Source organism: Mobula hypostoma, chromosome 20, assembly GCF_963921235.1.
Source record: "Mobula hypostoma chromosome 20, sMobHyp1.1, whole genome shotgun sequence".
NCBI classification, from domain to species: Eukaryota; Metazoa; Chordata; class Chondrichthyes; order Myliobatiformes; family Myliobatidae; genus Mobula; species Mobula hypostoma.
Window position 1 is genome coordinate 29,992,156 of NC_086116.1, and position 25,907 is coordinate 30,018,062.

The following is a 25,907-nucleotide window of genomic DNA, read 5'->3' on the forward strand; positions in this document are numbered from 1 at the left end:
TCGCTACATTGACAACTACATTGGTGCTGCTTCCTGCACCCATGCTGAGCTCGTCAATTTCATCAACTTTACTACAAACTTCCACCCAGCCCTCAAATTCACTTGGTCTATCTAGGACACTTCTTTCCCCTTTCTCGATCTCTTGGTCTCCATCTCTGGATATAGACTGTCCATTGACATCTTCTACAAGCCCACTGACTCTCATAACTACCTCGACTATACCTCTTCCCACTCTGCCACATGCAAAAATGCCATTACCTATTCCCAGTTCCTCCTTCTCCACTGCATCTGCTCCCAGGATGAGGCTTTCCATTCCAGGACATCTCAAAAGTCCTCTTTCTTTAAGGACTGTGGTTTTCCTTCTGCTGTCATCAATGTTGCCCTCACCCACATCTCCTCCATTTCCCGCACTTCGGCCCTCACCCTATCCTCCTGCCACCACAACAGGGACAGAGTTCCCCTTGTCCTCACCTACCACCCCACCGGCCTCCGGATCCAGCACATTATCCTCTGGAACTTCCGCCACTAAGCAAATCTTTCCCTCTCCATCCCTCTCCGCTTTCCACAGGGATCGTTCCCTCTGCGACTCCCTGGTCCACACGTCCCTCCACATGAATCTCCCATCCAGCACTTATCCCTGTAAGCATAAGTGCTACACCTGTCCCTATACCTCCTCTCTTGCCACAATTCAGGGCCCCAAACAGTCCTTCCAGGTGAGGCAACACTTCACTTGTGAGTCTGTTGGGGTCATCTATTGCATCCAGTGTGGCCTCCTCTACATTGATGAAACCCAACGCAGATTGGGGGACCGCTTCGTCGAGCACCTCCGCTCCGTCCGCCGCAACAGACAGGATCTCTCGGTTGCCACCCACTTCAACTCTGCTTCACATTCCCACTCCGATATATCCATACATGGCCTCCTCTGATGATGATGATGAGGCTAAACTCAGGTTGGAGGAGTAACACCTCATATACTGTCTAGGTAGTCTTCAGCCCCTTGGTATGAACATTGAATTCTCCAACTTCCGGGTTTTCTCTCCCCCTCCCTTCCCCTATCCCTATTTCATTTTGCCCCCTCTCCCAGCTGCCTTCTACCTCTCTCATAGTTCCGCTTCCTTCTACTACCCTTGTGTTTTCCCCTATTTTTTCTTCACCTTTCCTGACTATCACCTCCCTGCTTCCCCTCCCCCACCCCTTTATCTTTCCCCTTACTGGTTTTTCACCTGGAACCTACCAGCCTTCTCCTCCCCCCCCCTCCCCCCACCGCCTTTATAGGGCCTCTGCCCCTTCCCTCTACAGTCCTGACGAAGGGTTCCGGCCCGAAGTGTTGACTGATCATTTCCACGGATGCTGCCCGACCTGCTGAGTTCCTCCAGCGTGTTGTGAGTGTTGTGAGGAACCATGGAACCAACCCGTGCAAAGAAAAACATCAAACATCAAACCCTTGCTCCTCCCCTCTGCACAAAAAAAGCAAACGGCAAAAAAAAAACAATGGAAACACAGAATATAAAACACAAAACCAAAAGGCTTATTCAGTTCAGTGTTGATTATCTGCAGGCTGCCACGATTCAACAATCGCCCTGAAGTAGTAACAAAGAAAAAGCGACCAGAGCTGGAACACATCATAATCCTGAATTAGAGTCCAAATCTACAATCTGCATTGATTCAACTTTGCTCCGGCATCTTCTACTGACACTATCTAGGGAGAGAGAGAGAGAGAGAGAGATCACTTAAATACAGGGAGCTTTCTTTGGGAGCAACAAGTGAAAGAGGGAGAGAGACCATCACACATGGAGAACTTCCTCCAGCAACAGTAAGCGATAGGCTGGTAGACGGTGCTGAAAACCTGCTCAATGATTTCAATCTTCTCAGGTACTTTAATTGGCAAGATCTGTAAGAAGTAGTGGGCTCGTGCCCTGTCTCCAGGCTTTTTGGCTCCGAGGCCGCACGCTTCGCTCAAAGCCTCACGGATCACCCTCGGAAACAGCCAAGTGCTAAGCTCACTCAGTTTTCCTTGCTATCTTTTGAAATTGCTTACTTTGTTATATCGTGGTTTTGGATTTCCTGAGATGGTGGGAAGGAATAAATGGAAGTGTGCCTCTTTAATCCCTTCAGCAATGGGTCCTTTAAAAGAGAAAGACAGCACACTGAGCAAACCATTTTGGAAAGCAGCGTGTAAATGTTCTACCTCCATGCATGTTAAAGGAAGTGATTTCTGGAAGATTTATTATGCACTTTACTTACTCAGTCAGCCAGATAAACAAATACCTGCAAAAACAAATTATCCTCCGGTTCCCAGCGTAAACTCAACAGCATATTTAGGAGAGTTTCTTCTCCTTCTTTCTCTCCCTCCCTCCCTCCCTCCCTCCCGAATGTGTGCATTTTCACCTTTCCTTGGTGGAAAAATAAATGACTTTTTAATAATTTGGTTGTCAAACATAGTCAAGATAGATTCAAGCATTCATATTGACGATTGTTTTGAAATCATTTGGATAACCAAAGTCATAATTATTGTTACAGCCTGAGGAAGGACAAGCTTCAAGCTGTGCCCAAGCTGAGTTGTAAATCCTTTGCACTGAATACACATTGACTGCAGCATTTTGTGAAATTTGGACATGAACGCACTATCCATCTTCAGCTGACAGATTAATAGCTCTGGGAAAAGTATCGGCTCCAGGTTTCGCTGTGATACAGTCCGAGGAATAATGGAGATGTTAAAAGATACACAAAATGATCTTTTATACAAAATTAAGGGTTGTATTGCGTAATGCATAATTTCTCTGTTGCATTAATTTATGCAATTTAATGTAGGCTAAAAATGGCAATTTGGAAAAAGGTTTTGAATGATGTGATTGATCCGCAGTACTGAGCCCTACATTTGCATCACTCCTGGTGGACTACTCCAGCACACACGCAGGCTTCTCAAGGTTGTCGTCATTGTTGAAGACCTCACTTGTCCTTACTTAATTCCCCAGATCCTAAATGTTCCACAATAGCTTTCTAAATCTGTAGGTCTTACTTTTATGCACTGAAGCATCTCATTTACTTTTCCGCCAGGGTTCCAGTACTTCTGCTCTCTATTCAATTCTTTCTTGTGTTCCCTATAATTTGGTCTTGCATTGGCATCTGGAGTGGAGTGGTCTTGGCAAAATGGGCACTGCTGAGCAGGTTACTGGAGAATAAGTGCTAGTTGATAGTGGTATCAATAACAGCTTCCATCATGTAGTATCTGATTGAAAGTAGATTGATTGGGCGGTAATTAATAAAAATATTTGACCTTTTTTTGTGAATAGAACTTAAATGAACAATTTTCCATATTATCAAGTAATTGCTAATTGGATTATTATTGTCTGGGTGGTGGTGTAGAGATACGTCTCTACCAAAGGGGGTGTAAGGCACTCCATCCCTCCACTAGCCTGTTGGTCACCCTTGGGCAAGGTGTAGCATTTGCTTAGATGCGTGATCAGGAACACGTGAAGCCATGGAAGCAGGTAGTGAATAGTCGTATTAGCAGCTGATGCACATCGCACGTCCTGGTTATACAACTACTGATGCCGGACAGACAATCTCTGAAGAGTATTGATAATGGCTAGGGTCACCTGTCTTGTAAGGACACTGCCCAGAAGAAGGCAATGGCAAACCACTTCTGTAGACAAATTTGCCAAGAACGATCATGGTCGTGGAAAGACTATGATCACCCAAGTCATACAGCCCATAATGATGATGATCATCATCATGATTGGCAGTAGATGTGGAAAATCACCACCAAGTCACTTCTGACCACTGAACCTCTCATCATCCTATTGCATCAGTTTCCTTTGGAAATTCAAGAATAATAGTACCATTGAGACACAGCTGCCAGTTCACCGCTCAAGGGGGTAGAGCTGCTGGCTGTGTTTGTGTCCAGTTTGTACATTCTCCCAGTGGGCATCACCTGGATACTCTAGTTTCTTCCCACATCTCAAGAACATGCTGGTTGCCGGGTCAATAAATTTCCCCTGGTATGGAGATGAATAGTGGATTGTGGGGGGACATGGTGGGACATATGTATATAGGAGCCACGTATCTGTTCTCTGTCTGCCATGTATTCTGTGTTGTGCATTTGTTATGTTTATTATGGTAACTAGTCACATGAGTGGGGGTTGGTAAAAGTGAAGGGAATAAGTTACATCTCCACGTTTTGCTCATTGCAGTTTGTAGTTGCTGGGGACTGGTGGAAGCTGTATCTTTTGCTCACCGCTTACTAACACTCAATTACGCTAGCTTACACTTTGGTATGTCTAAGTTCATCGCTTCATATTGAATGTTTGCTAATCGCTAATAAAGGATCGAATAAATATCCTTGACTTTTGGAGCAATAATTATCGGAGCTGGGGACGCTTTGTGCAAGTATAACAAATCCATGGGGGTCACTGGCAGTGGCAATTGTTTTGATTCGAGTTGTCCACTACTGTAGGATTTATGTAAATGAGTGGCCAATAGTTGTCTTAGACGATGGGCTGAAAGGCTTGTCCTGTGTTTCATTTCTCTTCTAGTCCATGAATCTAGATCAGGAGTTCCCAAGTTTCAAAGTTCAAAGTTCATTTAACAAAGTATGTATACAGCATACAACCCTGAGATTCATCCACCCTACAGACAGTCATGAAACAAAGAAAATCAGGGACCCTGTTCAAAGAAAAACATCAACCTCCCCTCCCCACACCCAGCACAAAAAAAAACAAACCATGCAAATGGCAATAAAAAAACAAGCAAAAAATATAGAATATAAAACACAAAATCAAAAGAGTCCAGACACTCTCAGTTCAGCTCAATTCAGTTCCATCAAGTGCTGTGTCATTCGTTATCTGCTGGCTGCCCCAGTCAAAATCATCCAATATAGCAACAAAAAAAGGAGCGACCAGAATAATCAGAATAATCAGACACATCATAACGTGAACTGCCATGTCCAATCCATAAACCACATCGATTAAACTTTGCCCAAGACCCAGATCTCCAGTACCATCCTCCGACAGCATCGAGGGAGAGAGAGAGAGAGACCATCTGAATGCAGGGAGCTTCCTTCGGTAGTTGTGAGTGAGGGGGAGAGGGAGAAAGGGGAGAGGGAGAAAGGGGAGGGAGGGAGAGACTGTCACACAACACTTTCTCCAGCAGCAGTGAGTGAGAGGCTGGTAGGCTGTACTGAACACTTGCTCAACCTCCACACTTGCTTCAATGACTTCAATCTTCCTCAGCTCTCTAACTGGTGAGATTAAATAGAATAAATGTAAGGAGCAGGAATAAAGAGCTTAAAATGACAAATGACAGTTCACATCAGATTTTGGGCTCCTACATGGCAGAAGAATGAAGACACAGTAAAGGCCTACTTCCACAATATAACAGTAGTTCTCTACCTCTATTATGTTTACTGTCTTCTGTGAAGGCCATTCAATAGAGACTGAAGCTGTGTCTTGAAATAATTGCCACAGTTAATCATACAAACGATATTCACACTAGTTTTTTATAGTCACCACAGGCAAGTATCAATTGTCATTTTTACAACTACAGGCTTATTATTCATTTTCAATTATTTTCCCTGAAAAGCTATAATGCACATAAGCATTGGGAACATTGTGTATGTGTTCAAAATAACAGAAAATTGCTTTTTAAAATGTTATCCATGTTTAATTGTTTCCTAAGCTTTTCCAATAATTCCAATCAGACAAATATTGAGTGTATCTCCTCTCTCATCACTTCGCTCCAATTTATGACCTACTTCCTCTCTCCATCTGACCAGGGCAATATTACTGTCCTTATCACTTCCTGCTGTTGATATTTTCTTTCTTTCCTGTGACTTCATTTAGACCATCCTGGACCCCTTGGCTAATGGTTGGGGTCCATGGCATAAAAAAGTGTTGGGAACATAGATGTTGTTAGAAAGACTTTGTGAGAGGTGTGTAGGCCTTGGTTTTTAAAGGGAGTGAACACAGAATGCCTGGGAAGCATGAAGTACCTGTAAATGGTTGAGTGAAAGAAACTTCTGGCTGTTTTATTACTCAAGGATTCTGTATAGGTGGTTGGCTCTTAAAGGTAGAAACTGCTTGTTGTCACTTTTTACACAATTGCTGTGTGTACAGTCAGTTTTGGATGGCCGGGTGGAGATACATCTCTACCAAAGGAGGTGTAAGATGCTCCTTCCCTCCACTAGCCTGCAGGTCACCCTTGGGCAAAGTGTAGCACCTGCTTAGCCCCCTGATCAGGGTCACGTGAAGCAATGAGAGCAGGCGGTGGATGGTCCTATGAGCAGCTGGAGCATATCACAAGTTCTGGTTATGTGACCACTGACGCCAGGCAAACAATCTCTGAAGAGTATTGATAATGACAAAGGTCATCCATCTTGTGAACGCACTGCCCAGGAGAAGTCAATGGCAAACCACTTCTGTAGAAAATTTACCAAGAACAATCATGGTCATGGGATCATGATCACCTACATCATACGACACACCACATAATGATGATGATGACAGTCAGTTTTAAGTCTTCCCTTTGTGACAGCTATTTTCCCCGGCAAACTTTAACATCGGGGTCAGACGGTGAAATAAAAACAAGAAAGACACACAATTGAGACATCATCACAAAAGTACTGCATATATCTTCCAAGGTTAGGTCTGTCAATCTTCTGTGTCTCCAGAACCTGGGAGCCTATATGTCAAACTGGAACAGAATAACAAGAGACTTGGCTTGAGTGCAGGACCCAGATAGGTAGATAATGGCTGAAGTCACAGCTTGTTAAAATAAAACGCCAAAATAACAGTGTATGAATGCTCAGTATGTTCATTTAAACATCCATATTTACTATTCAAGAAGTGTTAGCTTTATTATTATATGGTGTGAGGTCTTGGGCATTTAACTTTAGAAATCAAATATTTATGAGTAGGATATATAAAGCTGGATCATCCACAAAATGTTTTAGCAGGAATTTTATTTCCCCATTGGCTGCTGACTTTCAAGAGCTTTAAATATAAATTCAAATAGTGTCCTCATCTAACTGAAACACTAGCCTCTGTAGTATCCTGGACAGCTTCCCAAGGAGAAGCCCTCTTCTCATTGCTACCATCAGGAAGGAGGTACAGGAGCCTGAAGGCACGCACTTAGTGATTCAGGAACAGCTTCTTCCTCTCTGCCATCTGATTTTTGAATGGACGTTGAAACCATGAACACTACCTCATTCCTTTTTTTCCCTATTTTTTTTGCGCTACTTATTTTAACTATATTTACTGTAATTCACAGTTTTTTTCTCTCTATTTTCATGTATTGCATTGTACTGTTAACAAATTTCATGAAACATGCCAGTGATATTAAACTTGATTCTGATTCTGACGAGTTTTAACAAAGAGAGGAGGAATTCAAAATGCAAACTTATTCTTAGCAGCACAAGCTTAAAAATGTAAAATTGGCTCATGGCTAGTGACCACTACATTAAGTAACTAGCATACATTTTAATTAGGTGGTTTTGTGTAATCTTAAACAAATCATTTAATCTGCTTTGTCAAAGGACAAATCTTTGGCCACATAATCCAAATCGGCACACCTGAAAAGCTTTGTGTTTGATGTCGACCTGCCGCAGAGAATCTTTTATTTCTACTGCTTGCTATAGAACAGTGTGTTCTAAAGTCAAGCTCTGTGTAGGTCAAGTAGCCTCATGTCACGGTGTTACAGTATGGAAGAAAATAAGCTAAACTGTAACTCGAAGAGCATAATGTTCTTCACGGTGCACAAACTTAAAGCAAACTTTGCTTTCTGGCTCTACAGCTAATTAAAAATAGTTGACTTTTGTTTTATGAAGAATGCTACAATGAAAAACCCATTCATCTTAAGATCCCAACAAATATTGAAATACCATCTGTAGACGTTGAGTCCACTGCAAAATTTACACGCCTTCATATATTCACCAACCGTAGCTTGTTTGGCAACACACACAAAGTGCCGGAGGGACTCAGCAGGTCAGGCAGCATCTATGGAAATGAATAAATAGTCGATGTTTTGGGCTGAGACTCTTTAGCAGGACTTGTTCGGTATGTTTTTAAGAAAGCTGTAATTTATTCTAATTCACAAGGAAGCTTTCTTCACACTCTCCAAACTATGATACAAAATGCTTTATTTATAAATTTAAAAACATATTATTAAATGCACCCAAAAATCTGTTTTTCTTATTCCTGCTCCATGTCTGTCCTTGGCCTCCTCTTGTGCCAAGACAAAGTCAGGAGGAGCAAAACCTTTTATTCTGTCTGGGTAGCCACTACCCTGATGGCACGAATATCGCTCCTTCTCCCCAACCCAGTTCCTTCCTCTATTCCCCACTCTGACCTTTTACCTCTTCTCACCTGCCTATTGCTCTCCCCTGGGTCACCTCCTCCTTCTCTTTCACCTATGGCCCACTCTCCTGTCCTATCATATTCCTTCTTCTCCAGCCCTTGAACTTTCCCACCCACCTGTCTTCACATATCACCTTCCAGCTAGCCTCCTTCTCTTCCCCCAACTTTTTTAGTCTGGCATCGCCTTCCTTTCCAGTCCTGATGAAGGGTCTCGCCCCAAAACATTGACTGTTCATTCATTTCTGTAAGATGCTGCCCGGCCTGCTGAGTTCCTCCAGCATTTTGTGTGTGTTGCTTTGGATTTCCAGCATCTGCAGACTTTCTCGTGTTTATATTGAAAATTCAGCATAGGCATTTTAAGCAAGTAAAATGAAACCTATTTATAGAGATAAAAATTATTATTGATAGAAATGGAAAATATTGTAACTTGGGACAGGAACATATTAAAACTTATAAACATATGCGTAACCACTGAAATGTCTATGTGCTTGAATGTATAAAAGATGTCATAAGCAGCTTTTATTTTCATATATATGACATTAATCATCTATGGTCAGTCAAAGAGACAAGTGCTGTTATGCTGAGTAGTCAGTGAGTAAGAATAAAGGCAGGCTTGTTAAATTCCAGAATTATGACCGGGAACAAGGACTCCCAGTGAACAAATATATAACAAACTGAGAGAATACATAAACTTTGCATTAGTCCCTGGGCATACACTGAAGTATATTTGCTTTAGATACAGTATGCTCTTAACATTTGTAGTTGTGGGAGAGAGATTTCTAGTTAAGATGAAGCCAAAAGTTCTTGTCACGGGGAGAAGCTACATAGGTTTCCTTTGGGTGCTCCAGTTCGCTCCCGCGTTACAAAGATGGGCAGGTTAGGGTCAGCAAGCTGTGGGCATGCGATGTTGGCACCGGAAGAAAGGCGACACTTGCGGGCTACCCCAGGCGCACCCTGGGACTATGCTGGCTGTTGACGCGAAACGGTGCATTTCACCGTACGCTGCAATGTTTCGACGTACATGTGACAAATAAAGCGAACCTTTCAATCTTTATTTTGTGGGGAGAGAGTCAAAGGAGTAAATTAAACTACATTTTAACAGATTTGATTTTGTTCCAAATAAATATTAATTAATAGCACATAACATTCTCCCTTCACTAAATTATTTTAATTGCTTAATTATATCTTGAAATAACTACCGGAGTCTGAGTGAAAAGTAACTGGATCTTGGACCCAAACAGGGCAAGTCTGCAAGGCATTAGTAATTGAAGTGACCTGTTGTTACAGTACAGAACCCGAATCGGAATCACTTTATTGCCAGTCTGTGAAACATACCAGAATTGATTGTGGTTCGGTGTCAAGCATAAAACACAGAACTATACCTTAACAGCCAGCACAACAGCAACCAACAATTTACAAGGCAATAGTGCAAATAGCCATGAGCCATCATCAATTAGCAGATGGGTCACCTGCGTTTGTTATCAAACTTAAATAAATGTGAACGTATAAGACCATAAGATATAGGAGCAGAATTAGGCTTTTTGGCCCATTGAGTCTGCCTCGCCATTTCACCATGGCTAATCCAATTTTCCTCTCAGCCCCAGTCTCCTGTCTTCTCCCTGTATCCCTTCATGCCCTCACCAATCAAAAAATCTATCAACCTCTGCCTTAAATGTACATAAAGACTTGGGCTCCACAGCTGCCTGTAGCAAAGAATTCCACAGATCCACCACACTCTGGCAAATGAAATTCCTTCTCATCTCTATTCTAAAAGGACATCACTTTATTCATTGGCTGTATCCTCTGGTTTTAGACTCTCCCACCATAGGAAACATCCTCACCACATCCACTCTATCAAGGCCTTTCACCGTTTGATAGGTTTCATTTAGGTCACCCCTCAAGCGCAGAGCCATCAAATGCTGTTGACCAGACTCAATAATTATTAAGAGAACAAGGAGAAAGCAGGAAAGACCATTTAATGAATGTTGTGCAGGGACAGTTAGGGTGAGTTTTATTGAGAAGCTGGATAGCTACAGGAAAGCGTTTCGGAGGTGCAGTCTTGGCGGTGATGGACTTGTAGTGTCACCCTGATGGCGGCATTTCAGCACAGTATAGCTCACTGCCTGTTTATTGTCTATGCAATTATAAATCTGCTGTTTTCTTTTTACAAAACTACAAATGCTTATTCACAAAAATACACAAAATACAAACATCAGGTATTTTCAAGACCCAGACAAATTCAAATTCAAATGATTACTACTGTTTATAAAACTGTCAATTCCTTGCGGGGGGGACCATTCCCGGAAATCTCTCACTGTACCTATGGTGACTACTCCCTCTCAAAGGACACCTGGGCCTGAATGTATCCCCAGAAGAGGGCAGGCAGACAGCTCGGGCAGGGTCCTTGACTGCTTACCTCTTGGACCCCTGCGTAGCCATCTCGGGAAGGCCTGGGGGCAAGCCCCCCCCCCATTAGATCCTCCAAACAACCCGCCCCCTTCCATACTAGGTGCCCATAGATCAGGAGTGCAACCAAAACCTGAGGAGCAGCCCCTTCAGGTAGTGAAATAGGGGCTGTGGCCACTCACACTCCATATAAACTCGGTTCACTGATTCCTCCCAGCCACAGAACGGACAAGTGAATCGTAAATCTGCAGTTTTGGACAAATTGCCCTTTGTTTCAAACTAATGTGGAGTAATAGTATATTTCTAGCAGTTGACATAGCTGCAGTATATTCTCAGATATAACTTTGGCTCAGTCAAGAGGAGAAAAGTTAAGCAATATTGATTCAGTACAGACCGAAAATTCAAGGCTGGAGAATAAGTGCAGGGACACACATTGTCAGCATCTGTGTTGATATAAGGCATTGATAGCTGTTCTCTGGCATTTTCAACTAGGTTGTATTACTTACAAAAAAATACATCTTAATCTGTATTAAGTTAGATGCAACACACTTTAAACAGACTAAATGTCCACCTGCTTTTGTGATAGTGGTGATTCAAAGGTTGTGTCATCAAATCAAAAAGGGAAGGAAGAGCAGATTGGGGTATAAATATTTTAGTAGTACCTAAGCATTGTTATAGCTCCTTAGGCAACAAAAGGTGGCAGGCTTACTTTACACAGTTACTTTTTCAGTTCAGCCTAATACAGTTGTCAATGTGAAATCATTACTAACACGCAGTGGTCTAGATCCTAATTCACTTTTCACAAAATTCTATACTTTGTCTCACAGGTTATAAATAGATCAAGTGATTTGATGCAAAACAACAACTCATGACAAATCTCACAAATTTCTGGACTTGCTGCATGTAGAGCAATTTGCTGCTTAAAGCATAAAAATGTCAAAAGGTGTTGAAAATGATTGTTTCTGAGGGGCTTCGAGTGAAGACAAATCACTTGTTCTGATTATAAATAATCTCAGGTCTACCGTCTGGAACCATGACCTATTGGCCTCTTCAGTGACCAGCTTTTATTATAATGTTGACAGTCAAGGAGTCAAGGAACACAGAGAAAAAGAGAGGGAAAGTGCAAGAGTGAGTGAGAGAGAGAGAGAGAGAGAGAGAATGAATGAGAGAAAGATTGAGAGAGGATAGAAAGAAAGTAAAAGAGAGTGACAAATAGAAAGAGAGAGAGAGTGAGAGAGAGATTGAACAATCAGCTTTTTGGTTCCAAGTACATACTGATGTTAGAAAATTTTAGAAATTAATTTGGACAATGTATAGTGTTTTCCCATTTGCTACATGTGCAGACATCAAACACATTTGAGACAAGTAATTTTCTGAAATGGTCATGAAACAGCATTTTGAAAATTGCTTATATTAGAGTTAGTGTCTGATGGTCCAGTGATATCATCTAGAACATAAAACAGTAAGGCACAGTCCCTTCAGCCCACAATGTTTGTGCTGACCATGGTGCTAATAGGGTCTATATCCCTCCATGCCTGTCTGTTCAGGTGTCCATCGACTTGCTGATTAAATGTCGCAATCATATCTGCCTTCACTCCCTTCCATGTCAGCGCATTCTTGGCTCCTGTAACTGTCTGTGTAAGAAAATGTGTCCTGTAAACTCCTTTAAGTGTTTATAATACATAACTTCTTGCTTATTAGGGTGTATGTTATTTTGCCTGTACAACTACGTATCAAATAAATAAAGGTATGCACTCGAAGGTGACGTTAACTTTATGTTCACTTTGCAGAGAAAGCAACAAATTCAGGGGCATGTGTAAGTTATCAGTCAATAATTAGGCTAAGGGGGTGTCACTGTGCTAAAAGAAATAGATCTGTACACTACATTTCCTAACCCCTTTGGATTAATGTAACATAAAACTGTATATGTATCAAGACATTTGATTTCCCTTTACTGGACCATGTTCAAGTGACCATATTTTCATAATAACAATATTTGCTTGAATTTTGTTTTAAATAACAGTCCATAACTAATTTCACTATACTAAAGATCCAGTCTTTTGGGTAGCCATAAGGCAATAAGACCATAAGACATAGGAGCAGTGATGGCCATTCAGCCCATCGAGTCTGCTCTGTCATTCCAACATGGCTGATCCCAGATCCGACTCAACCCCATACACCTGCCTTCTCGCCATATCCTTTGATGCCCTGACCGATCAGGAAACTATCAACTTCTGCCTTAAGTATACACATGGACTTGGCCTCCTCCACACTCTGTGGCAGAGCATTTCATAGATTCACTACTCTCTGGCTAAAACAAATCTGGGAGGATTTGCCACATCAATAACATTTTTAGCTTTTTGTACCATTCAGGGACATTTTGTGTGTTTCACATTCTGAACTCTTTTTCTGTAGTTCCTATGCATCCTTTGCTGCAGCCTTCAATGATATTGCAATGGTCAATGCCCATTCTCTTTCTTACAGTAGCCTCTTTTGAGTGCTTTGACTATGCATGCCACATACAAACCTGACCCTTAATGCATCAGAAAGCCATCTCCAAAGTCACAGTATTGGGAACGTTTGTGCAGTTCTGCAATGTATTCAGATATGCTTTCATCCTTTGACTGGTTCCTTTTGTGAACTCTAAATCTCTCAGCTATTACAAGTAGGTTTGGGTTCAAGTGATTTTGTAAAGTTTGAACAGTTTCATCGAATGTCTTGCTTGCTGGCTTTTCAGGAGTTACTAAGTTGCATACGAGATCTACGTTTTAGCACTAATTAAGCTAAGAAGTGTTGATACTCTCTTTTCCTCGTCCACATTGTTGCCATTACAATACAGTTCAACCCTATCGATATATGATTCTAATCCTCATTAGCACTATCAAATTCCTCAACTTTCCCAACTAAGGCCATCTTCACTTTGTTTTCACTTTAACTTTGCTAGTTGTGCATCTCTTACTGTGCACTGTCACTCATGCATCCCTGTGCTAGCATCCATGACTGCCTTCACTGTACTGGTTCACTCTTTCCTCTCATTGTCTCTCTCCCTTCCTCCGAGTTCTATCATCTCGTAACTGTCGGTGCAGTTGGTGATATTCGCTGATGTTCAGGTTCGTACTAGTCACCAAATAGTTGTGTCTGTACAACTACATATCAAGCAAATAAAGGCACACACTCAAAGGCGAAGTTAACGTTACAGAGAGATCAACAAGTCAATGCGCACGTTTAAGTTATCAGTCAACAATTAGTGATAAGGGGAGACATTGCGCTAAAAGGAATAGATCTGTACATTACATATGGGGTGTCCAGGGAGGGGTACCACCTCTCATGATGGGGCTTGTCATGTCCATTCTGGGGCAGCTCACTCAGCTTTGGTCCACACTGGACACCCAGCTCTCACCTGTGGCTCTAACTAGTTGCCTGCATGCAACAGTGGTACATTGCTTCAACAGGCAGGCTAAACCAGGTGAGGGTAGCCAGTGGGGCTTATACACCGGTGAGATAGGGACATGCCTGTCCTAGCATGTGAAGTCAGCTCTGGTGGACTGGGCAGATGAGATCAAGAATGAGATCCAACGTTCAGGAAGGCGGTTCTGCAATGCTCCGTGGAGAGCGAATTGCATGCAAGGTGCAGAAGACATCATGTTCATCCTTCACAACCAAGGAAGACCCCAGTTTGTGAGGCTTGTTTGTATCCCTGGACTTGGACTTCTTCAGCCAAGAAACAGGAACTACTCCAGTGCAATGGCTTTTCCACTTTAAAAACTGTGGCTTTTTTTGACTATTTTAATTCATTTTATTTATTTACTGCGATACAGCGAGGAAAAGGCTCTTCGAGCTGCACCATCCAACAATCCCAAATTTAACCCTAGCTCAATCATGGGACAATGTACAATGACCAATTAACCTACCACCCGGTGAGTTTTTGGACTGTGGGAAGAAACCCACGCAGTCATGGGGAGAATGTACCTTACAGGACAGCAGTGGGAATTGAACCTGCATCGCTGGTACTGTAAAGCATTGTGCTAACCACTACGTTACTGTGCAGCTTATTCGTTCTTATCCCACAACCTATCCTTCTTTGATTTATTTTTGCTGCATGTCTATATGGAAGGATAATTTTACAACTGACCCACCAGCACATATTTTTGGAAGAAACTGGAGCATCTGGTGGAAACAATCCAATCACAAGTGGTATCTACACACACCACACAGATAACACTCCCATCAGAATTAAACTTGGGTCCCTATATGTATCTATGAGACTACAGCACTCAGTGCTACCCACTCAGAGTTGGTAAAAGCTTCTGTCACACTTTATTTTATTTCATCACTCCAAAGTTCTAAGTAAATTTTATTATCAAACACATATATGTCACTATATAGAACCTTGAGATTGATTTTCTTGTGAGCATACTTAGCAAATCTATAGAATAGCAACTATAACAGGATCAATGAAGGGTCAGCCAGAGCGCAGAAGACAACAAATTCTGCAATAAATAAAGAGCAACAAAGGACAACAAATAACGAGAACATGAGCTAATGAGATGAAAAGTCCTTAAAGTGAGATCATTGGTTGTAGGAACATCTCAATGATGGGGCACTTGAGTGTAGTTATCTCCTTTTATTCAAGAGCCTGATGGTTGAGGGAACAGTTTGGAATTGGCCAATTTTGGGAAGATGATGAGTTAGCACCTAATGAGAATGGTTTTGGCAAAGTGGTAACAAACAACTGCTTTGAATTACTGCATCCCTTCTGGTAAAGGTACTTCATAGGAGCACATCATCCTCGACTCCAGTGATCACACTACTCCAGGGTACGACTGGGCAGGGAACATCATGATTTAGTGCTGGGATGGAGTTTGAGTGGTGCTACATTTCCAGGTTGAGATAGTACTTGATTAAAAAGGGAACTTACCGGTAGAGGCCAAAACCCTTGTCCTTCTTGATGGTGGAGGGTGCATATTGGCAGGTACCATAGAAATGACCTAGATGAGTAACTGTAATGCATTTCGTAGATGGTCTATACTGTGCACAGATGGAGGAAACGATGGCTGTTTAGAGTCATGTGTGGGGCATGCATCATGTAGACAGTTTTATCCTTGATACTGAGCAATTGCAAAGGCTTCCGTTACACTCTTGTAGATGGTGGAAAGGGTTTGGGTGACAGGAGATGTCATTCACTGAAAAATAGACCATAAGACAATTAAGGCATAGGAGCAGACTGAGGCCATTTGGCTTATAAAGTCCGCCTTACCGTTCTATTATGGCTGATTTATTATCCCTCTCAAACATGTTCTCCTGCATACTCCCCATAACTTTTGATGCCCTGACTAATCAAGAACATATCATCCTCCACTTTAAATATATTCAATGATTTGGCCCCCACAGCCACCTGTGGCAATCAATTCCACAGATTCACTATCACCTGGCTAAAGTAATTCCTTCTCATCTCTGTACTGAATGGACATCCCTCTATTCTGAGGTTGTGCCCTCTCATCCTCGACTCACCCACTATAGGAAACATCCTCCCCAAATCCACTGTATGCAGACCTTTCAATCTTTGCATGAGCGCAATTGCCGAGCTTGTAAAGGAGCCATGTTCATTTCGTATTAGTTATTGCTTCCAGCCATTGTGTTGGCATTTAACTTTCAGTTTGAGAGTTTTAGTTAACAGCCCTGTTGGCCTAGCATTTATTGTTTTTCTTTTTATTTAAATTCTGCATCAGTTCTGATTAAAGTCAGTGAACTGTCAACCCGCTTCATTGTCTCTCTCTGCATTTGGGCCATATCCAAAAGTTTTGACAGCTTTCCTCCAATCACCTTAAAATCATGTCCTCTTGTATTAACCATAAATTATTAGAATACTTTTCCAGAGATGCCTGTTTTACCAAGCATGCTCAGTCTAATCAGAGTCAGAATTAGCATCAATTTTGGTATCAGTGACTCAAATGACGTGAAATTAGTTTTGCAACCGCAGTGCAAAGACATATGTCAAGGGCATTCGATCTCATCTTGCTCTTGGAATTGAGTTACAGGTATTTTGTCTATGTTTGGTCCAAGACTGTGTTGGCGTCTGGAGTTGAGTGTTCTTGGCAAAAGGGACTTTGGTGAGCAGGTTACTGGAGAGTAAGTGTTACTTGATAGTTGTATCAATAGCACCTTCCATCGCCTCATATCTGATTGAAAGTAGATTGATGGGGTAGTAAATAATAAGAATGGATTTTGACTTGGTTTTTTTGTGAATAGGACTTATCTGGACAATTTTAAACATTGCTGAGTAATTATTATTGTCAGGGTGGCAGAGCGAAGATATGTCTCTATCATAAGAGCTGTAAAGCACTTTTTCCCCCTGCTAGCTTATAATATACTGTGACTGCCTTGCCAAAACTGCATGGAATTGAAAAGAGTTGTTCATCAGCCACTGTACCATTGACTCTGTCTACGGTTTTCACTGCCATGGGAATTAGCCAAAATAATCAAATATCCCTCCGAGCCCAGTCATTCTCTTGTCTCCCCCCTCGGGATTTGTATCGGTGCATGTGACAATAATAATTGTAGGTGCTGTGTCGTATGACATGGGTGATCATGGTGTTTCCATGACAATTTTCTACAGAAGTGGTTTGCCATTGCCTTCATGAAGTCTGTGAAGAAAGCCGAGGTCTCTGAGGACTGTAGAATCCCCTCAGGGGTGGGTATCCTGCTGAGTGATACTTGAGTCCAGGGATTGTGATGGAGGAGTCGGTATATTATCCATAGTGTGTGATTATGCAAGGATGACTTTATCATGCTGTTGGTTAACCAGTCTCTGAGGCAGCTCTCACAGTTTCTGCAGATGCTCCACATCTCAATGGGGACATGATAACTGTAGCATGTTGTTAAGGTTCAGGCAGGAGAACAGTTCCCCGAAGTAGGTGTGTTCTCCTCCAGTGGGGCCACATTTCCCATATGCTCACTCACTTGCTCAGCATAAACTATTGGTATTCTCATTAACATGCTGCGCTCTAAAGATGCTAAGGTAACCTTGCCTGGAAGTTATTAAAAAATCCTCAAAGTCAAAGCAAACACCTTTAGGTCCTGAAATACATCAAACACCGGTTGATTCACAACAGCACTCAACAAAAAATCAATCCTCCACTGAAGCACAAGTAGTTGACAATCCCCTTCAATGATGCTGGTTGAAGAGAGTTTCTGCGACTGAACAAACAGATTTGTGCAAGGCTAACACAGTTGTGTTATTGAACTCCAGCTTGACAGCATTGCACACTGATTGCTCTGTCCTCATCCATCTGCGTTGTACCCTCACAGTCTTTTCTATCATGCAGCCTTCCCAGTGTCGTGGAAACCGCCACATGTCTTACGAATGCATATGCATGTACTGGACACCAAACTGGGACTCTTATCCTAGAAAAAATGTGCTGACACTGGAAAGAGTTCAAAGGAGGTTTACGAAAATTATTCCAGGATTGAACTGCTTGTCACATGCAGAACGTTTGATGGTTCTGGGCCTATATTCACTGGAATTCAGGGGTGACCAAATTGAAACCTATCGAATGTTGAAAGGCCTTGATGGACTGGATGTGGAGAGGATGTTTCCACTGGTGGGAAATTCTAGGATCAAACAACATGGCCTCAGAATAGAGGGGTGTCGTTGAGAATGGAGATGAGGAGGAATTTCTTTAGCCAGCAAGTGGTGAATCTGTGGAATTTGTTGTCACAGGCAGCGATGGAGGCCAAATCTTTATGTATACTTAAGGCAGAGGCTGATAGATCCTTGATTACTTGAGGCATGGAGGGATACGGGGAGAAGGCAAGCGATTGGGGTTGTGAGGGAAATAGATCAGCCATGATGAAATGGTGGAGCACACTCGATGGGCCAAATGGCCTAATTCTGCTATGGTGTTATGGAAACAGATTTGCTTGTGAATCTGTTGGCAACTTGTCTTTTTGTGAGGTATACAGCCTTCATCATGCACATTGAATTGTTGGATACGAATTAAAACAGAATTCATATTAAAAATTTCCTTTCCTTAATTTGGAGCTTAGGGTAGTTGTTTTCTATCAAAAGACACATAACAGTAAAGACTGGGATTTTGTAACCATTTCCCTTTACTTTCACCTGCTTCGTTTTAAACCTCAGTAGATAATTGGTTTCTTTGCAGCCTTTCATTCACAGAAATAAATTAGAGGTTTCTATGTGCACCTAATAATAGCAACCAGTTTATTGGACTGAAATTGCCCTGCATTTAGTCCAGGCACTGTAGTAGAATCAACCTCCTTTGTGATTGCATTGCAGAGTTCGGCTGAGGAGAACAGAGGGCAAAGAAATATTATTTTTAGCTTATAAATGAAAGTGAATGTGAACTTGATTTATCTGTGGAATGTGTGCCAAAGGGAGGATTTTTTCATCTTAACAGTGCTATGACATCCTTTCAGCAGCCCTAGATAACCAACTTTTTATTTCCATGTTAAGCAACTAGTTTTTTTGCCATCTGAAGACATGCTTCTCAAAGTCCAACCCTACGTCCCTGTCGTGAGAGGTGGAAATGCATAAGGCCAGCCAACAGGGCTCTGGTGAGGTTGAATGGACCAATCTCCTATACAGTGGATACAATGGATTGCAGAAACATTGATGAACTCCAACCATACCATCCACTTTGGAGGATGGATACGGGAGATCCTCAATGGCCTATGCCCAAGAAGAAGAATCTGAAGATATCCAACTAAGCAAATTCATTCTCAACTAAATTTATACTGAAACTGCCTTTCAGTTACCAGACTAATTGCGGACATTTTTAAATTGTGTTCATATGAAGTTAAATGCAAATGTGTTATATTCATATTTGGTATTTAAACCATAGTACTGTGCGTCTTACACTTGGAAGTTATTCAGATTTGGTACATCTAAGATGAGGAATAAAAATGTAACCATCAACACATTCCCAAACTATGTTTAGGTTTTGCAAAGAAAGGGATTTGAATTCATAAGTTCCACAAATTCAGGAGTTTGATAATGCTCGCAGATGACCATTTACAATCAAAGTTCAAAGTTCAAAATGCATTTATTTTCAAAGTATGTATACGTTAAACAACCTTGAGAGTCATCTCTTTACAGGCAGCCATGAAACAAAGAAGCCGCTAAAAAGAGAAGACTGTCAAATACCCAATGTGCGGAGAAAAAGACTCATGGAAACAATAAACACAAGCAAATAGCGTTCCAAACTGAAGTCCACAAAGAGAGTTTGTCCACAGACCCTTATTTCAGCACAGACTGAAGCAGTGAGATGAATGGTCCATCCCTTGCCTTGGCCCCTGACATCCTGACCTTTTCAATCTGACCCAGCGCTAAATCGTCATTAGGGAATAGCGACTTTAAGGATAGCATAATCTGTTGAAAAGACAACATCACTTGAACAATATTATATCTTCAGGTCTCCAAAAGCTATTGTCCCCTTATTTCAACCTCTGTTTCATTAATCATGAAGAGCTAATCATTTCTATTTATGGTAGGTTTTTTGAGTAGATTATGAGCCATATGAAGCTGTCCCTATCACCAGGTTGACAACCAAACACATTTGCAGCAGCATGTGTGACTGTTCTTTTGAGGCCACTTAGGTCAGATCCACTACTATGTCAAATATAATTAGCACACTATTGCACAAGGTTGAGTAGCTTTGATTGCATTAAGCATAAGTTCAAACTGTGGGTGTTCAATGGTTCTGCTCATCAATAAGGATGAAAAACCTTTTTGGGTCTTTTGATCTTCCATAAAACTTTTGAGGAAACTGCCATTTGTTTTGTATTTCCGGCCATAGTCAAAAGTGGATATTAAATAAGCATAAATGCAGAGTTCGAGCCATTGTGGATTAGGTCAGTATCATGCACCCTGGCTCCAGTTCACTGAACTTCATTCTGAACTGCAGTCCACTGAAATAGCATCACCCAAGTTGAAAGCCTTGGTCACATGACAATGTCACAAAATGTGATCCATGCTCCAAAAACAAAGTAGGTAAAATCCACTGATCATCACACATTCATCCATTTCCACCTATCAGAGGGATGAAGGAAAAAAATCATCGATATTGCAATCAGGTGGTGCTTTACTGGTGTGCGTCTTACCTTCCTTCACGTCAATCACCTTCAGACCTCATCATAGTCTTGGCCCAGACATTGAAGTGTATTCCAGGAACAAGGTGACAACAAGGCAGCATCCAACAGACAAAAAATGCTGGAGGATCTACAGACTTCCCCATATTTAGCATTCAACAGAGCAATGATAAACGTGCCAATGGGCACAGTTAGAAAATAATCCGGAAGTTGGAGTCATTCAAACGTCTTGTACATAGGAAGATGGTTTGGTTGTTAGAAGTCAATCAACCCAGCCCCGAGATTTTCTTCAGGACAGTGCCTGAACCTGAAGTGTAGACATTCTCTGAAAATTGCGGTGTTCAGCTCCATATTCTTCTCTTCGGTGAATGAAGCAGTCGGTAGCTGCAAGCAGCAAGACCCTGACAATATTTAAGCATGGGTAGATAGCTGGCAAATAACACATGGCATGGTCCAGTGTTGCAACTGATGGACCTACTACCTCACGTCAATGGCAGACTGGGATTCATGCAAATACTGAGAATTTAATTTTACCCAGTCATTTTTGAGCCAGAGAGATGGTACTGAATCTGTTTTCACAAATTTAATGATCTATTTTTAGTGTACCTCCACGAGCTCTGGCTCCTTTTGTAGCATTATCATTTCTGAGTCAGAAGGCTGGCAGTTCAACTCCCTTTCTAGGTATCTGAAGGCAATAACTTACGCCTGTACTTCTCTGCCGTTGTAGGGGTGCTGCACTGAGTTGCATCTTTTTTGATCAGAGATTAAACTCAGACTTTATCTGCTCTCTTAGAAGCATGAAACAGATTCCATAACACTATGTTGAGGAAGTACTGTACATGGCAATTACCTAAATGTTCTCACTAATATTAATTCCTTAACCGAGGTTATCTAGTCATTATCATTTGCTTGCCGTAGATGTTTCTTATTCCTGATATTTTAAGAACATAGAGCATTTCAGCATAGTGCAGGCCCTTCACCCCACGATGAGCTGCTGACCATTTAACCTACTCTCAGATCGATCTAACCAAGGGTTTTCCAACCTGGAGTTGAAGGATCACTCCGTTAATGGTATGGGTCCATGACATACAAAAGCTTTGGAACCCTTGAACATTTCCCTCCTACCTAGTTGCCCATTTTGTCTCAACAATGTGCCTATCTAATATTCTTTTAAAGGTCCTAATATGTCCACTTTTACCCCCCCCCCCCCCACCATGGCAGTGTGTTTTCTGTGACAATTCCATGTTATAACACAGAGATATTCTGTATGGGGTGTGAAAGATGCTATATAGGTTGCATTTCCTCACTAAAATAAATCACAAACTGTGGCTTCTTTGATACCACTCTTCTAGTGCAATCTCAGAACAGGATCAGATAATGGCTGATCTTTTTAAGCAGGGAGAAAATTCAGAAACCAGAGGTGGAAGGTGACTTGGAAATCCTCATGCAGGATTCCCTCAGGTTAACTTGGATGTTGAGTCAGTGGTAAGAAAATGTTAACATTCATTTCGACAGGACTAGAATATAAAAGCAAGGATATAAAGTGGAGGCTTTATAAGGCATTGGTCAGACTACACTTGGAGTACTGTGAACAGTACTGGGCCCTTAATCTAAGAAAGGATAGGCTGGTATTGGAGAGGGTCCAGAGGAAGTTCATGAGAATGATCCTGGGAATGAAAGGGTTATCCTATGAGAAGCTTTTGATGGCTCTGGATCTGTACTCATGAGGGGATATCATTGAAGCCTATTGATTACTGAAATGCCTGGAAACAGTGGATGTGGAGAGGATGTTTCCTATAGTTGGGGAGCTTAGGACCAGAGGGCACAGCCTCAGAAAACAAGGGCATTCATTTAGAACAGAGAAGAGGAGAAATTTGTTTAATCAGAGAATGGTGAATTTTTGGAATTCATTGCCACAAGAGGCTATGGAGGCCAAAGTCAGTGGGCATATCTTATTTATTTGTTTATTGAAATACAACATGGAATAGGCCCTTCGAACCATGCTGCCTAGCAACTCCCCAATTTAATCCTAGCTTAATCCCAGGACAATTTACCATGACCAATTAACGGACTAATTGGTACATCTTTGAACTGTGAGAGGAAACCGATACACCCGGAGGAAACCCACGCAGTCACTTGGAGAACGTATAAACTCCCTACAAACCCCAGCAGGAATTGAACCCGGGTCGCTGGTACTGTAAAGTGTTGTGCTAACCACATGTTAAGTGGAGGTTGATAGCTTCTTGATTAGTAAGGGCGTTGAAGGTTATGGGGAGAAGGCAGGGGAATGAGGCTGAGTAAGTCAGCCATGAAGAAATGGCGGGGCTGACTTGTTGGGCCGAATGGTTTAATTCTGCTCCTAGATCTTATGGACTATCTGGAAACCACAGCAATTCTGATACAATGGGTTGAGTCTTTTCACTGTCCCTGCCAGCCATGGGCAGTTTTGTTGAGACTGCCCAAGCTCATTTTGCATAGAATTCTGACAGCCTGCTGAAAGAGAACACTGTCATCTCATCAAATTAAATGCCAGTGCTAGAGGTGAAAGAACAGCATGTTCACTACTGTATCTCCAGACCCCTGATGATTATAATTATTTGTTTTTTTTTCCTTTTCCAAAAATATCTTTTCTTTCCCTTTTGGCACAAGGAGTAATGAAAATGGTGCAGATTGTACATCTGGTACCTTTCTATCAAGAATATTAAGTCACGATGTTCCCTCTATGGAGCAGTCTTTGCCTGGATAAATTTTAATCCTTCTAAAAAGGAAATGGACAGAATGAAATGATTTTTCTTCAGTAAGAACAAATTTTATTGGTATTAATACAGTTCTGTATTCCTCTCACAAATATTTGGATTTGTGCAAAATATTCCCAGCGTTGAGACAGTGGTTCAGGCGATTTAAGCGCCGGACCAAATTGAAATGTTCGGGGTGCTGGGGTCGGAGGTGAGAGACAGACTGGCTTGGCTTGGAGCTCCATAGGGTTTGTTCGTCTCTGTGCTGGACTGAGACTGTGGCCTATAACTGGTGGACTTCTCGATCGGCTGTAGTGATGCCTGGTGTTGTGAACTTCAGTTCTGAATGCTGTTTGTTTACTTTTATTCTTTGTATGATTTTTTTAATCCCTCTCTCTCTGCACTCTGGCAATTTGTATGATCTTCTTTTGTTTTTAATGGGTTGTATTGGGGTTCTTTGTTTCATGGTTGCCTATAAGGAGATGAATCTCAGGGTTGTATAAAGTATACATACTTCGATAATAAATTTACTTTGAACTTAGAATTTTGTTTAGTGTTTTCACTCATCCTATGCATAGACTCCACATTCCCCTGCATTGAACAATATCTGTATTTTTCAATGCAAAGCTGAATGGTAATGTGAGATATACAACTTCTGTCACTTGTTGGAGCTGCTGTAAGCTGACAAATGTACTTGTTTTTAAGGAAGGCAGATTGAAAAGCAAGTAAGGGCAAAAACTGAAGTAAGGAATCTGAGAAACACATGACATGAAAAACATAAATAGATGCACAGTAAAACTCTTTTCTAAATAGCTTTAATGGGCATGCAATGATCCAATACAACAAGTTGAAAATTGTAGTCTTCATTAACAAATTGCTCAATAATGAACTGTTTCTACAACACCTATTTTAAGGCCATAAGACTATAATACATAGGAGCAGAATTAAGCCATTCGGCCTATCGACGCCACTCTGTCATTCCATCATGGCTGATTTACTATCCCTCTCAACGCCACTTTCCTGTCTTCTCGTGACATTTAATGCCCTGACTAATCAAAAGCCTGTCAGTCTTCAGTTTCAATATGCCCAAAGACTTGGCCTCCATGGTCATCTGTGGCAATGAATTCCAAAGATTCAGCACCGCCAGGCTGAAGAAATTCCTCCTCATCTCTGTTCTGAGTGAACAACGTTGTAATTTGAGGATGTGTTTCTTGGTCCTAGGCTCCCTCACTTTAGGAAACATACTCTCCATGTCCACTCTGTCTAGGCCTTTCTATATTCAATAGACTTCATTGAGATTTCACCTCATTCTTCTAAACTCCATTGGCTACATCAGACACTTCCCATACATTACCCCAGGGCTCCCAACCATTTTTATGCCATGGACTAATAACATTAAGCAAGAGATCTGTGGAACCCAGGTTGGAACCCTTGCATTAACCCTTTAATTCTCAGGGTCATTCTTGTGAGCCTCCCCTGCACACTCTCTAAAAACAGCACATCTTTTCTTAGAAAAGGGGCCCAAAATTCCTCACAATACTCCAAGTGCCTTATCAATGCCTTATAAGTGTTGCAGTTGCTTTTTGATATTCTCCCCCAATGCAATACTTATCACTTCACCAGAACTTCCGACATTCTATCCCAGTTTACCCCTTTCATACATTCCACAGTTGTTTGTTATCCAGGCCTAGCATCATCCAGTGAGCCCAGATACTCAGGTAGACACTGTAGGTCAACCTTTCCACACTGTTCCACTTGGTCAGATGCACTACCGACTGAGGTCATCAGCTACTGAAGAATTGGTTCTATTCTGAGGAGTCCCGATCCTTCTATAAACACTTCTCTTTTGCTCTCCTGTGAAGTTTAGTTCTGAAGCCTTTTGGGAACCTTAGCATACCTGAGAACTATTTCAGGAAATATACTGTAGTAACTGGGTCAGAGACATAGGAAAATGATTAGAGAGGCTGGGAAGGTGTGGGAAAAACCGGGTGAAAATTATATAGGTCAAAAACAAATAGATAAAGACAAATATTTAAATAATAAAAATCAAAATTCACTTCCTTCTTTCACTGTAGAAAAGTGTGAAATGCTTAAACTAAAAATACCAAATGAAATGTAGCAAAAATCAAAAATAAATTTAGAGGAAAAAAAAGTGTTGAAGATGTGTGCCTCAGTGTTTCCTACTAAGGTACTAGGGAACATGAAGTAATTCAAACCAACAACCAAGGTAATTTATTGAATAAAAACATTCAGCCCCCTTTCGCTAAAGTTTTCCTTTAAAGAGGGAAACAAGACTCTAGAATCAGAT